Source organism: Rhinolophus ferrumequinum, chromosome 12 (assembly GCF_004115265.2).
Source record: "Rhinolophus ferrumequinum isolate MPI-CBG mRhiFer1 chromosome 12, mRhiFer1_v1.p, whole genome shotgun sequence".
Lineage (NCBI taxonomy): Eukaryota > Metazoa > Chordata > Mammalia > Chiroptera > Rhinolophidae > Rhinolophus > Rhinolophus ferrumequinum.
The window spans coordinates 58896462-58913293 of NC_046295.1; the positions used below are offsets into that span (position 1 = coordinate 58896462).

Genomic DNA, 16832 nt, shown 5'->3' on the forward strand with positions numbered 1-16832 from the left:
ATACTGAGCTACGCCATGTGACTCAATATTCAAAGCTGCTGCAGACACGAAATTCATATATAGAAAATTACCACGTGAAAACAAATTCACCATGTCATTCAAAACCACGTGGTATTAGCACCACGCTCTAACCAAGGTGAGGGGGATCAAATGTATGGTGATGGAAGGGGAGCTGACTCTGGGTGGTGAACACACAATGTGATTTATGGATGATGTGATACAGAATTGCACACCTGAAATCTATGTAATTTTACTAACAATTGTCACCCCAATAAATTAAAAATAAATTTAAAAAAAAAAACCACGTGGTAGAAATATTTTGGTTGCTAATGCTACTATTATTAGTTTTTGTTCTAATGGTAGAAATAAAACATTCTTGTGGTTTTAAAAAGCACTATGATGGAAATGCAAAATGTTGATAATCATTCTTAAACCTTTAGAAAATTATAAAGCAAAAGGTGTACTAATAAATACTTTGTAATCTCAAATAAGTACATATTAATTAATTATTCAAAGTGATTATTAATCAGCACATAAGATATTATATATTCATTTTTAATTTGTTCATTTATTGGCTATTTGTGTCTACCACTCATATAAGCTCTCTGAGAGTAGGAACTTATCTATAACCTATAACATCCCAAAGACCTAGAATAAAATGTGACACATAATACATGCTCAACAAACATTTTTTGAATAAATGAATGAACCACAACACATATAAAGCTAGAAATGTATATCTATCATATTTGAGGTAACAAAGGTTATTCAAAAATTAACTTGATCCAATGTAAAATCATCTAAATAAACTATATTGGCATTTTGTCCCATAACTCCCTTTACAGTTAAAGTACTACACTTTATTTTTAATGTGATAGGTATTATAATGTAGAAGAACAGGTTTTGTTTACAAGCTACCATAACTTTTCTGGATTTGGTATGTAATGAGACTGAGAGCTAAAAGCGTCCCCTAGTAATGCACCGTATGTGTTAACTTAATAAAATAGAGGTGACATAGTAGCAGAGAATTCCCCTTGGACTTTGAGAAAAGACTGGATTGTAATGAAGACTTCGTTCCTACTCTGCATTGAATCGCTTAGCTCCTAAAATGTAGAACTAGACAGAACTGATAATTGACAAAAAGACAGTAATAAGAGGTATAGAAGGCAAAAGAGAAAAAGTTGTTCAATGAACTAAAGAGATACAGGGTTTCGGGCATTGGGGGACAGGAAAAAGGATGGCTCAAAACTGAGATGGTCCCTATTGTCTGAAGAGGGCAGCCCTGTGAGCAATGCCAACATAAGGAATGGAAACCCCATTGCCATCAAAGGAATTGAGTCTGATCTAGCCCTGTGAGGAGTCTATGAGAGTTGAAACACAGAACACAAATCTAAAGTAAAAGACTGTAACTATTTATAAATTGTAAAAGTAAGTCCATAATATTTTCCTTCCTTGTTAACATGTAATTATTATTTCTTCATAAAACTAAATAAGATAATTCATGCATAGAACTGAACAGTGCCTAAAACATTCTAAATGTCCAATAAACATGGACTGTTTTATCATTATTAGTGTAGGGTGTACTCTAATAGGCCATAAAGCTTAGCATAGGCAAGATGTTCATCCTTAATTTTATGGAGTAATTTAGATGCTATTAAAGTATTGTCTCTCAGTTTCAAACCCAATTTTCTATGCTCTGCTTTGTGAATTAGGATTAGTACACTGAAAACCATGTTTCTTCTCTGTCAGCTAGTGTCTGTTAAATCCTTCCAAAAGAGTTGGTAGAGAGAGAATGGAAGGTTGGATGCACATAAGGGAGCTCCCTGTTTGCTCCTTGTTCCTGTCAATATCATGGTTCTTCACCCTGATAATGGAATCTCCTCAGCTCCTTCCAGTACTGGTTTCAGGTTTTGTTTTGTTTTGTTTGTTTGTTTTTCTCATTTTCTTCATTTCTTTTTTTCTATAACCCAGAACTAGAAGCTACCAGTGCTAACTCCTCCGAGGTTTGAATCTGTCTCTCAGGTTTTACTTCTGGTAAATGAATAGCCCTGTCAAGTATTTGTCTTGAGGATCTTTTAAAGAAATAAAATATGCAATTCTCTGCTTGAGAAATGCAGTGAATCAGATAGAGTATAAGCAATAGATTTGGTTAGACTCATATTACACAACTAAGTAAGAGAAGTTCATGGGTAAGACATTTGTCTTTCTTCTAAAGTTGCTTTCTTCTGTCTAAAATGTAGTTTATGGAAGTCTATTTAGTATACGCTAAAATGCTATAACAATACTAATCATATAATCGTATGAAAGGAAAACACTGAGTAGTTAAATTAGCCCCTGAAATATGCATATGTGGGAGGAGGGAAGACTTAGACCTTGAGAGAAAGAAATATAATTCTTTTCTTTCACCAATGCATAGCTAGCACCTACCTTAGTTCTGTGCCTGGCACACAGTATGCTCTTCCTATAAATTTTGAATTAATGTATAAGTAAATAAATTAATGAAAAACAAAATTCAGAAGAGTACATATAGTTTCCAAAATAATTTATCAAGATCATATCTTTGGATCCTCATGATAACTCTTCAAGGATCTAATATTTCCCTACCTTTAGAGAAGAGAAAACCTAGTTCCAGAAATATAGAAACATCCCATCACGGGCAGGATGTGGGAAGTCTCTGATTTGAACAAAACAATTGACAAGCTTAACAACCCAACTATCATGGAACACACATTCTTCTAAAGTACATATGGAATATATACAAAAATAGGTATTTTATTAGGCTGAAAGCAAGAATCAGCAAATTTCCAAGAAATTATATGAAATAGTCCACATTCTTTCAAGTAAATTAAAAAGTAGTTCATTAAAAACTCTATAACTTGAAATAATTAAAACACACTTCTAAAAGATTAATGAGTAGCCAGGATATTCAAAATATTTTACAACTTCTATGGCAAGTACTCTAATAAATCACAGTGAATGCCGGCCATAAACAACCAGTGTGTCCATAGTAACGTATGCCGGCTAAACTTCAGCTTTGCTTTATAGCTCAGAGAAAAAACTGCACAAAAAAAATTAAAACCTCATAAGCCCAGGCGTGAGCTTGCACCCACTGGTACAGCTATACCAGTTGCTTATAGTCAGTATTCATTCCAATTGGCTGATAGTTGTGACATAGTCTTTGCAAAATATATTTCCAAGATCAATCCTGCTAAGAAATGAAACATAATTGAATACTATATATTAAAATTTACTGGATATTGGAAAAGTTTGCATTTAGTTTTTTATAGGAAATTTGGCTTTACAAAGAAGAGGGAAGGAAACAAAAGGAAAAGGAAGTCAAGGATAAGGAACTATAAAATTTGAATAAGTCAACACAGAGACATTGGGTTCTATATTCACAGGTTATTTCTTATTAAATCTTCACAATAATCTTGAAAAATATTATCTCCTTGTTCTCCATTTATAGATGAAGAGACTGACACTCATAAAAGTTAAGATCATGCAGGTTCTAAGCGGTAAAGCTAGTTTTCAAACCATAGTCTTGACTCTAAAGACATGATTTTCTCTACTGCCTACTAGTCAGAAGGGAAATATCCTGAGGTCCAGTTGCATCTGAATCAGGAAAATTAATTCAAAGATATTAGAGGGCAAGAAAGTTAAGATATCCTCAGTGAATTTAACCTCAGAATTTCTCCAAAGCTGTTAACTGGATATATAGGTGTATTCATGGAACTAGGATGACCAAGTTCTCCATAATTATGGCAAAAGCCATGCATAAGAGTGAATAATGCTTAGACTTTGTCTTGAACCCAGTACTGTATCATCCTCCTGAGAAACTCATTGATATCCATGTACTCACAGGTAACAGATGATAATCACCTGGAACCAAGTGTTTTAACCAACCAGAAAACTGCTAACTAAACTTAGGGTCATAGGCTTTCAGTGTGATACACTTTAGGGATAATGCATTTTTAGGTTCATGAATTTTTAGTGTATAAGAGAGGCAGAAAACATGACTAGTTAGGAGACTGGATGTGCAGGCAAACTGTTTGGACCAGAGCTCCCATCTACCTTAATAATCTATAGCCTATGAAAGTAATTCAACTTCTCTGAACCTCAGTTTTCTTATTTATTGAGAAGGTTAAATGTAGCAGCTCATTCGCCCACACTTTATAGCACTCCTCTCACTCTACAAAAGGACCTTAGTTTTGAAAAACTAAGGAACTGGAGGAATAGGTAGAGTTCCACTATAACCAGGTTTGCTTGTGGTGATAGTGGATCAGCAGGTAGATGGTATCTAGCCATTATATGATGATCCAAAATTTAAACACTAATGATGGATATTAAATTTGATACTGTGGATGGTATGATTTTTGATGCAGATATTATAGGTAATATCTCTGCAGTAGATGAAAAAGCAGAGCAACCATTACTAATTGCCCTTCACATTTTAAGGAAGAAAAAAGTAGAAACCACTAAAAAGAGAAGTAAGTTGCAAGAGATAGAGAGTGATGGCTAGGCATAGTCACCAAGATCACAAAGGCCTAAAAGGGAATATCCTAACTCAAAGAAAGGAAACCGGAGACAAGGACATTGGTGATTATCAGAGATACTAATGTGGAGAAGAGGGACTACGACCCAGTTGGTGCAGAAACGGCTCCTGTGGGGCAGGCAGGAGAATCAACAGTGGTAAGTCCAAAGTTGGCATGAGATCAGTAGGGCCCTAAACCAAGATAGAAGAGCAATGATTTTACTGTGCCCAGACAGGAAATTCTTATGACTATCTCTGGACAACATCCATGAGGTTCCCAGAGAAATGGGGAAAGAAAAGCCCTCTTCCCTGATTCAGATGAATTAAAAATGAAGCAACCACTTCAGTGACTAATGTTTTCTGTAGCTCAGGCAAGAGAACACAGTAAACATCACTTGTGTTGCAGATACATTTCATCCTCATAAGACCCTGAAGATATACGTGTTTATACAATAAGGAATGTGAAGTCCAAAACAGTTGTACAAATGGCCCCGGATCACACAGCTAGGAAGTGGCACAACGAAGATTAGACCACAATTAAACAGACTCCGACCTTCATACACTTTCAATCACCCGATCATATATATCAATTTTTGGACTGGTGGAAGATCTGCCTATCCATCTCCTTAGCAAATAGACAACAATTTTCAACTGTACTTGGCTTCTGATCATATAAAACACAATGGTTCAAAAGAGGCCAATCGGCCGAGAAAGACATTTCTTTTCTACTTGTTGTCTCAGCCTCATAATCTCCTCTCACGGGAATATAAAACACAGTCTGATATTTACACCAAAGCAGAGAACTACATCTCAGAGGATATCATTAAAAGTTGACTGACCTACTTCTCTTGGATACCAAGGTACAAATAGGTTACATAGGGATGGGATCCCATGTGCTTGCAACCGTCTAAAGTCAAGCTTGTTAAAGTAAACTTGGAACTTTTTAACAACACTCTTCCCTCTACAAGTTTTCTAGAGGGAACCTTGGGTTGTTCCTAGGAGATGCAATTCTCCTTAGTTACAACTTAACACGAAAAAAGAGTGTATGAGATCATCATGTGGAAAATTCTAAAAGTGGAATCATTTTTTTCTAGAAAGATAAAGCAGCCTCTATGCACTTTCATCACCAAGTCATTCAGAAAATATAATTAGAGAGGACAAAGAAGACGTATTGTAATGAAAACATTAAGTAGGGAGAGAGCTGATAAACTGATGGGGAAGGGAATGATACAGCGTATGCATTTTGTTTAGTCACATAGAATTAAAGAGGTTAACCACAGTCCCCACCCCTCCACATTGCTTTACACTCAGCTTGTTTTACTCAAGTACATTCATTGTATAGCAGTGAAGATAATTTCATTTCATGACTCCCAGAAGACATGAATTCACACGGATTGTCCATTTTCATATTGGGAAATCAATTGAGGGCCCATATGATTAATGTTGTGGTTTTAAAAAAAACCATTACAGTTGTTTGGAAATAGAATGATCTAAATTGAAAGTGGAGAGTTTTTGTCTTCACTGTTCACATAAATCCAGGACAACCATGGATCGGAACACTATAAAGGAGAACCCCAAGTAGGATTCCTCCCACTGGACTAAGTTTCAATAAGTGTTAAGACTTTTTTTCTAACTCTGAATTTACATAATCTATAATGACATTTAAATATGGTACAAGTTCAGTGTTCAGCTCAGGGTCAGTAAGATGATAAATGGCAAGTAAAAAAAGAATGATAAATAAATAATCATACTAATTAGCACATCTTTATAACAGTTCATCACATCAATTCAGAATCACTGTGGAATAATCATGATCTTCCAAAAGAACCTATTTATTACAGTTCTTTTGGAGGATACAGATGAACAAATTATGTGTTCACCTGCATCTAGATATGTCAACATCCATTACAGAAAATTTAAGATGTGGATGGCCAAGGTTTCTAACAGTAGCTATATGATCAGATACCCATGAATGCTTCATTGACAGTATGAATATCTGTACCGATTGTAACACAAATGTGAGGAAGTGAACTAGGGTTGATCAAACTACTTTATCTTTTGTTGGGGATTTTATATGTTTACTCAAATTTTCAAAGTAATTTTAGAGAACTCAAAATTGAAAGTTTCAAATAAATGTGTCATTGTTAACATTACCTAGTATTCATCATAACTGAAAATGTATCAGTATCTGTGCCTTCGGCATCTGGTAGCATTGGGTACAGACATCTGTGGTGAGAAGGTAATCTGGCCGTGCCAACCTACCCAGTCCTGCGTCTCTGTCATACCTTGCTCTTCACCCACCCCCAAGATACACAAAGCCCCAGGAAAGTAGGATGCAGTACCTTAGCCCTGGATACAAATGAAACACCCAAAGATGAGCATAGAAAGACAGCCCTGACCCTTGAAAGTATGAGCTCTGCTTCTTCTAAATATTTTCTGCTTTGTTTTATAGGAAACTGTGCTGCATGTGAAAGTCAGAATGCAGCATCTTCTCTCGTCTTAAGACAAAGTTTACTGTCCAGAAGATAGCCCTTATAAGATATCAAGTTGTGGCCATTTCTCAGTTTAGTATGAATGAGAAACTGGGCCCTAACAAGAGATGATGTTCAAAAAATATTTAACAAGTAAGGCATAGGCAACAACAAATCAGCATAGAAACCCAGCTGGAATGACATGTAAGACTGTAAGCAGAGTTGTGGTTTGATCTGTATCACATTTTAAAAAGATCCATCATACTGCTGTATGAAGAATATACTGAAGGAAGGCAAGAATGAAAAGTGAGAGACCAGTAGGAAGCTGTTGCAGAAATGTCATTTTAAGCAGGAGCTCATGACTTGTCAGAGCTGTACACTATGCATCTTTTGAGTTTCCCACAGCTTTTCGGTCTGCCAACATGACTGCTGAGCTAAATTGACTTGAATACCTTTACCAAGAAAAATGAGCCTCTTCTAATTTAGATGGAATTATCTTAAATGACTTGCAAGGCTTTGTGTGATCACATTCAATAAGTTATATAATTTTGTCTCATACAAGCATTCTGTATTTTCCCTTACTCATTAAAGAATAGATTCCATTCTTTGGTGGCAGCAATTCATTTTGATACTCCTTCTATTGATTTTTATAACTTCACATTGAAGCAGAATGATTATGTCTGTGTTATTTACCAAAACCAACGAAAAGTGATTATTTATAGCATCAACAGTAGGCAAACTACTCAGACTCACTGATTCATAATCAAATATAATAATGTTAACTATTTTTTATGAAGTGCCATAAGTACTCTTTATGACATAACAACCTTGTCAGTCATCTGTAAATACTTGAAAAGCTGTCACATAAAAAGGAGTATATACTTATTTTTGTTGTTCAATAGGAAAAGCTGAGTAGCATATAGAGAGTGATATATGCACTTAAATATAAAGAATGTTCTAATGATGAGAACTATCCAAAAATAACCTGTATGGCCTCATGAAATGCTCCAACCATCACTGGGTTTGGGGGCAGAAATAAAATGAACATCAACCATACTTAGATGTGTTTCTGTCATCTCATAAGGGTTACAACTAGATTAATTTAAAGATGATTTTCAGCTCTAAGATCCAATAATTTAGAATTTGACTGTTTTACTGTGTGATTATATGAGTATGCACTTATCTTTATCTCCATTATGAAAGTGATTGAGATTATTCCAAAAATAAATAAAATGTAAGCAGTCCCCTGAAAGAATAACTTGTAATTATTATTGCAGGATTATTTATGATAGTGAAAAAAATGAAAACAAGGTAAATGCCCATTACTTGAGAATAGGTTAAACGAATCATGAAACATACACGTAAATGTGGTAGACTACTATGTAGCCACTAAAAACAAGTGTTCCCTGAGTATTTGATGATAAGTGAAAAACTGCTTATGACATAATTTTAAGCATAAGAGGATGTAAATTACAGATAAAGGTAGACATTTTATGGCTTGTAATATAACGCTTCTCATGTTTTTCTCTAAGAAGTTTGAATCTATATTTCTGAGCCTGTATATTTTTATCAACTCTGTCCAAGTTTATCTCAATGTTGTCAAAGGGCTTGGCCCATGTCAGGTGCTCAATAAATACCTGATAAATGAACAGGAGGGGAAAACGTGTGATGTATTTTTTAAATAATTTTTTACTTCTTAACTACAGCTGCATTTCAATATTATATTAGTTTCAGGTGTACAACACAGAGATTAGACATTTATATAACTTATGAAGTGTTCACCCCAATAAGTCTAGTACCCATCTGCAACCATACATAGTTATTACAATATTATTGACTATATTCCCTATGCTGTACTTTACATCCTGAGACTATTTTTATAACTGTGAATTGTATAACTGTAATCCCTGAGACTATTTTTATAACTGTGAATTTTTATAACTGTGAATTTTTCACCCATCCACCTAAACCCCGTCCCATCTGGAAGCCATCAAAATGTTCTCTATATCTTTGAATCTGTTTCTATTTTGCTTTTTCTTTATTTTCTTTTTTAGATTCCACATATACGTGAAATCATATGGTATTTGTCTTTCTCTATCTGACTTTTTTCACTTAGCTTATTACCCTCTCGGTCTATCCATGTTATCACAAATGACAAGATTTGATTCTTTTCATGGCTGAGAAATAGTCCATTGTGTATATGTACTACCTCTTCTTTATCCAATTTTTTATTGATAGACACTTAGGTTGTTTCCATATCTTGGCTACTGTAAATAATACTGCAATGACTATAGAGGGCATTAAGAATAGAACTATCATATGACCCAGAATTCCCTCCTTTGGGTATCTACTCAAAAATTTTGAAAACATTTATCCGTAAAGATATATTTACCCCCATGTTCATTGCAGTATTATTCACGATGGTCAAACCATGGAAACAACCAAAGTGTCCTTTGATAGATGATTGGATAAAGAAGATGTGGTACATATACACAATGGGATATTACTCAGCCATAAGAAAAGATGAAATACACCATTTGTGACAACATGAATGGATCTTGAGATTATCATGCTAAGTGAAATAAGTCAGATAGAAAAAGTCGAAAACCATATAATTTCAGTCATAAGTGGGATATAAAACTGAAAGCAACAAAGGAATAAGACAAACAAATAAAGAAACAAAAACTCATAGACAAAGACAACAGTTTAGTGGTGACCAGAGGGGAAGGGAGAAGGGGGATAGGAGAAGAGGGTAAAGGGAGTCAAATATATGGTGACAGAAGGAGAACTGACTCTGGGTGGTGAGCACACAATGTGACATATAGATGATGTGATACAGAATTGTGCACCTGCAATCTATGGAACTTTACTAACAATTGTCACCCCAATAAACTTTAATTAAAAAATTAAAAAATAAGAAATGAACACAAGGAATGAAATGAAGGGAATCTCTGATCCCGATCCTCTAAACTAGTCATTACCTCCAAAAAGCAAAAAAAGTGAAAAAATGCTGAGAATCCAGCAAAAAACTGTTACACTTCCACTTCCCATTTTCTATGATTTTTCTTATTTACCATTTATAGAGATTATGAAAATCATCGAAATTGCCTAATAAAATAATAGGGGAAAATACATACACTATACTGTTAATTATAAAAGCATATAATAAATCAAGCAATGCAGTGTGCTCTCAGGCATGTAAATATAGAATATGAACAGGTATATATAAAAATTAATATTTATTCTATAATTATGAATGACTTTCATTTCTTCCTTTGGATTTTCTTAAACTTCTCATATTTCCTATAACTGAGTATTACTTGTATAATCAGGCAACTAATATTTTAGAGGAAAACAAAAGTTACTGTTTAACAAGTTAGGTAAAATCAGGTCTTTGAGACAGCATGTCCAACATATCAAAAAGTTACCACCTTCTGTATAATTTAAAGATTCAACTTTAAATCACTCCTGGGATTACAGTGTCTTAGAAAAAAACAGAGGAGTGTTTAAATTGGCCGCTAGATCCACTGCTGGGACCTCTGGAAATATTTAGAGCTCAGAGGTAGGAAAGTGCTTACATGACACATTAATTTACTATTGCATAAAACCTTATAAGATGATGTTCTGTTGAGTAGAAAGCTTTATCTTTCCTCTCCCTCACCACTACTGATAGTTAGTTGTCTCTGATCATGGGATACTAGACTGTGGGTTCTAGAGCATGGCTATAGCCCTAGAAAGAAAACTAAGAAGTCAACTCATTCAGGAGGAGCAGCAAACAGTCACAAGAAGTTAATGGAACACTCATGAAAAGGAGAATGTCTTCCTTGTTTTGAAAACAATATCCCAATTAGCCATGCTCTCTATTGTAAATGGAGAAGATGGAGATCCTACACTGAATGTAATAGGGAACATTAGGACAAAGTTGAGAAGAGGTATTTGCAGAAAGGAAACAGTGACTGGGAACTGGGAGTTGTGAGTATTTTATTTTAAAAGTGTTGAATAAGATGATGAAAAATTAAAGAATTATTGGATGAAGGAAATGCCGTGAATACACATGAATATCATTTTGAAAAAGTCACTTTCCCTTATCATAGAAAAGAATATCAGCCTAGAGGTTCTGATTAAACTAACATGTATTGTACACTCAAACTTTCAGTTATGTTATATTAATCCTCACAAAAACCCTAGAAATAGGTGTCATTGCCGTGTTTTAAATGACACCTCATGCTGAGAGAGTGTTTTGCTAAGGTTTCTACAGCCAATATGCCAAAACGCCCAGAGTGAAGTTTAGGTACCCCAAGCCAAATGTGTTCCAATAAGACGTAGCACTTCTCTTTCTCAGCAGTTAAGGGGACAAAGGAATAAGAGGACTGGGCCACAGTCTTTCAGAGAGACAGAGTTATTGGACTCTAGCAAAGCCCTTAGAGATGCTCAACGCATGATGATGCCACACTGGGGGAAGCCCCTCAGCAGTGAACCTAGCTCACTGAAGCTCCCAGCAACAAAACATCCTTGGTTTCCACACAAAAATGTGAATGAGAAAACCCGGGTAATTCTCAAAACCATGTAAGAAAATGAGAAGAGGCCTTGGTCTAACTAGAGCACCACTGCTCATTATTAGCAACTTTGGGATTCAGAAGGGATCACTTATTTGGTGAGCATGGGAGAACTAGCACCAGGGATGTCTGATGTCATGAATACATTGTTTCATAACCGGGAGGGGAAGCTAGCTGAAGGAAGAGATAGGATGCAATATTTAGTGCATTTGATTTCCTTCTGAGGGGAGAGGGGCACCGCCTATTTCAAGAGGTTCCTTAGGTTAAAATCAGGGAGTTGGGTGAGTACATGTGCTTTACAAACTACTACTCTCTTCTATTTTTTTTTAATTAAAGTTTATTGCGGTGACAATTGTTAGTAAAGTTACATAGATTTCAGGTGTACAATTCTGTATTACATCATCTATAAATCCCATTGTGTGTTCACCACCCAGAGGCAGTTCTCCTCCATCACCATATATTTGATTACTCTCTTCTATTAGTAAACGTAGGAGAAGTGTGAAATGCATCGTGATCCAAGTCCTCAAGCACAGTCTGCTTTCTTTCTATCAGTGATGTCCAAAGGTGAGCATCCATCTAAGGACTGACCTTTTGGAGACAGACAGGCCAAAAACAGAGAACTAAGACACTAAAACGTTACCTATTTTTTATCAGAAATAAATAAACTGAGGTGACATTAATCACTAATATCCCCCACACTCCTCACCACAGGTATTGCTTCCGCCTTATCTTTTTACTGTGTGATATAGATGAGGGCCTGATAAAGTGCATCCCTTAAATACTGCCCACCTGGGCCATTCTAAATGGGAATGGCCAAGAACTGGGAATGTATCAGTGGATCTGCCCAGGATGGATATATTTGTGAAGTGACTGCCTGAAATCAAAATATTAAATGGCATTAATATTTAATGGCGTAAGTCAGTCTATGTAATAAAGCAACAAAATTTCTCTATCCAATATCCTTTCCATTAACTGTTCTTACCATTTCTTGAGTTTTAATGAAAACTGGAGACAAAAGTTTGCAAATCCTTGTCACTGTATCCTTTAAAGAAAAATTTTTAAATATTTCTGATTTTCAGTCATGAAATATACATTGTTAAAAGAAAATTTGGAGATTGAGGGATAATTAAGAATATTAATAATGTCCCATTCTTAGATTCCAGAGAAAACTAATTTTGCTGTGGCTTTTCTCAGTCACATGTATACAAATTGCAATCATTTATATTGTTATGCAACTTCCCATATTAATGTAATATACCATGGATGGACATTTTCCTTCCCTTTAACTCTTCTCCAAGACTACAACTTTCATTGGTTGTATAATATATGAGAGTATGGCTTATCATGTGTATAGCATGACACCCAACAAGCACAAACCAGAATTCCAGAGGAAAAAATTGCTATAACTGTTTAAATTATGATTGAACTTGAAAAATCAAAAGATATTCAATGTCATTTATTTGTTTTATTCTATGCTATTGGGTGGATCATTCAGGGGGAAAATATTAAACAATAACGATATTTGACTACTTTAAGAGATAACTCCAGAGTTTCACCATTTTGAATTACGTGGTCTGGTGATTTCAGAGATGACTATGTATTCTCCTACATCTATATTCCTAAGAGATTTTACCAATAATGAGTATTGTATTTTATCAAATGCTTTTTGGCATCATGTTAGATGACCATGTACTTTGTTTCGGGTTTTTTGCCCAGCTGTTTAGATTATATTGATAGATTTTTAAATATTAATTTGGAATTTTGTGAATTCATGAAATAAAGTAAATCACTTTAGTATACAGTTTGAATATATTTTATGATTTTTGCATATATATGCATAAGTAATGTTGATTCAGTTTTATTCTCTGCTTGATAATTTGGGATAACAAGCTATTTTAGTTTGATAAAATGTTTTTGTAAAATGTTCCATAATGTTCCATATTCAAACATGTTCTATGGCACAGAAATTATTTCTTGAAAGTATAAAGTAACTTTCTTAAGCATTCTGTATCATGTCCATTTTGATAAATAAGTTCTCAAAATGGGATCCCTATTACTTACCACAGTATATATGGCCTAGTGTGAATTGCATAAATAAGTAAATAAAGAATCGTATGAGAGATGTAAGTACAGAGTGTTGTGCAGTGCACAGAAAGGTCATCCTCCTCACAGCAGGAGGTGAGAATGTTATTCCAGAAAAGGTAATATCTAAGTTAGGAGGGGCCCCTCTGGGTTAAGAAAACACCAGGTACAAATACATAAAGAAGAAAGAGTGTAGTATTATGGGGAGGATGAAAGAAACTCAGCATTGTCATTGCAGAGCACCTGGGGTGTCAGTAGTACCTCCAGAATTTCCACAGTAGGGGGATCTAGGACAACAATGCGATTGGAGGAGGTGCTAGAAGACTTGTCCTGAAGTTGTACTGCAGAGCACATACATTTTTTTTTTTACACAGATTATATTTATCTATTAGAATGTTTTTGTGAGGTTGCTGATGAAGATCATGGTAAAACAAAACCTCCTTTGACACTGTCATGGGAACAGAAATGGCGTAAGTGAAAGAAAGGTAACTGAAGAGGTTCAGATAGACCTGCATGACGGGTTGTTTCAGTGTTTTTGGTAAAGTTACTGTTTCCGTTTTCTCTTTTTTTAACCTAAATTCTTAAAAATGGCCTCCCTCACTTGGTACCTTTGTTGAACAGAAAGAAAGAGAGCTGTTCTTCCTTCATCTTTATCTCTATATGTAAATGTTTACTATTACTATATTACATAAACTACATATAATTTTTTATACAAGATCTGCCAATTAAGTTGGTGAACTCTTCCTAGAAAAAGTGCTACATACCTCATTGCTGAATATCACTACAGTCACCTTCAAAGTACTCCCCTTGGGAAGCTATGCACAGATACCAGAGCCTAGTCCACCCTTCAAAGCAATTTTGGAACTCTTTTTCTGGAATGACCATTGGAGCTGTCATCGTATTATTCTTGACGTCCTGAATGTCATCAAAATGTCTTCCTTTCATATTTCCTTTATTTTCAGGTAAAGAAAGAAATCATTGGGGGCCAAATCAGGTGAGTAGGGAAGGTGTTCCAATACAGTTGTTTGTTTACTGGCTAAAAACTCCCTCACAGACAGTGTGGTGTGAGCTAGTGCATTGTCGTGATGCAAAAGCCGTGAATTGTTGGTGAAAAGTTCAGGTCGTTTTCCTCTTAACTTTTTTATGCGGCCTTTTCAGCACTTTCAAATAGTAAACTTGGTGAACTGTTTGTCCAGTTGGTACAAATTTATAATGAATAATCCCTGTGATATCAAAAAAGGTTACCAACATCGTTTTGACTCTTGATTTGGACTGACAGAAGTTTTTTAGTCATGGAGAATTGGCTGACTTCCATTGTGCATTTTGATGCTTTGTTTCAGGGTCGTATTGGTACACCCATGTTTCATCACCAGTGATAACACAACCCAAAATATCGTCTTGCCTCTCTAAAAGGTCTTGGCAAACTGTGCCTCTCCTTTGCTTTTATTCATCGGTGAGCTCCTTCAGGACCATTTTTGCACACACCTTTCTCATGTCAAGATTCACAGTTAAGATTTCCCTGTTTCTCTATCGATGTTTCCTTGGTCTGCTATGCTTCTCACAGTCAGCCATGATTTTGATTCACAATTGAATGAATTTTTGAATTTTTTTGTCAGTACTGCTCATTACTGGCCGCCCTGACCTCTCTTCATCAGTGATGCATTCTCTTCCCTCAGAAAAACGTTTAATCCATTTGTACACTGCCATTTTCTTCATGGTTTTATCCCCATAAACTTGGACTAACATGTCCCTGATTTCACTTCCTGTCTTGCCAAGTTTAACAAGAAATTTAAAGTTTGTTCGTTGCTCTAATGCAAGCTCAGACATTCTCAAGACAGTACACAAAAACACACAATAATGAATGCCACTCAGCAAGACACCACCACACGTCAACATGAACACAGCTGTGAGACATTGATATACCAAGGTTATTAAACCTTACTGAGCTGTTTGTACAGTTCTGCCAATATAAGTGCATGGTAGCAAGTTTGCAAATGTAATTGTCAGACCTCGTATTTCTTCCTTGGGAAGCTCTCATTTTTGGACATCTGTTACACAACATCATCCATTCCTCCTATGCTTGTTATGTTTGTGTCTGAGAGAAAATCCATCTCTTTCATTGGCTGTGCTGTGCGATGGCTGTTTCTCTTGGTTTGGGCTCCACTGAGTGTGCCCCCTGGCTGTGATGGCCTATGACTGGTATGTGGCCATGGGCATCCCACTGAGGTGCCCCATCATCATGAACAGGGTGCTATCTGTGCACATGGCTGCATGCTCTTGGATCCTAGTCTCTCTGAACGCCTTAGTACAAACAGTCCTGACAATGTTGTCTTTCTGTGGGAATAACATCATTTATTCTCTTACCTGTGAGATTCTGGCTCTTCTTAAACTCAAATGTTCAGATATCTCCACAAATATTGCTATCATGACAGTGGCAAATACTGTTTTATTGGTCATTCCTCTACTGTTAATTTTCACCTCCTATACTTTCATCCTCTCTTCCATCCTGAGAATTAATTCTGCTGAAGGGAGAAAAAAGACTTTTCTATCTATATAGCCCACCTGACTGCAGCCATCTTATTCTTTGGTTCAGCCATTTTATATACATGAAGCCCAAGTCAAAGGACTCAAATACATCCAATGAAATTATTGGACTGTCTTATGGAGTGGTAACCCGGATGTTGAACCCCACTATCTACAGCCTGAGGAATAAAGAGGTAAAAGCTCTGAAGAAAGTCCTGAGCAGACACCTGCATTTAATGAAAATGTGAAAGAACTGAGGCATGTGATCTCCTCAGTGTGAGACCAAATCAGGTATTTTGTGTTTACAGATGAAGTCATGAACCCAGTGTCAAGAGAACTCGTCTGCTTGTAAGACCAAATATGGGACTCTCATTCTTTTCAACACAGAATGCTTGTGTAAAACATTCTGAATAGTGTCTTGTCTGCAATTTCTAACTGCATGCAATTCTGCCAGTTGGTCCCACATAGGGCACATGGCTTTTCCTCTAGATGAATCTCTCTCCTCTCTGTTCTCTGCTATCTCCTTTCTCTTCTCCTTGTTCTTTGTTTTTCTCTGTCTTCTCTTTCCCATTTCTTCCTCCTTCTTCTGCTTGCCCCTTCCTTCTCTCTCTTCCTTCTGTCTTCCTGGTCTCCTTTCTCAGTCCCTTTGAACTGAACATTTATTGTTTT

The 16832-nt window shown here is 35.8% G+C and overlaps 1 pseudogene; it reads left to right on the plus strand.

The window, feature by feature from the left end:
- Positions 1 to 11443: 11443 nt before the first annotated feature.
- Positions 11444 to 16411, plus strand: LOC117031549 (olfactory receptor 13D1-like; annotated as a pseudogene).
- Positions 16412 to 16832: the final 421 nt, after the last annotated feature.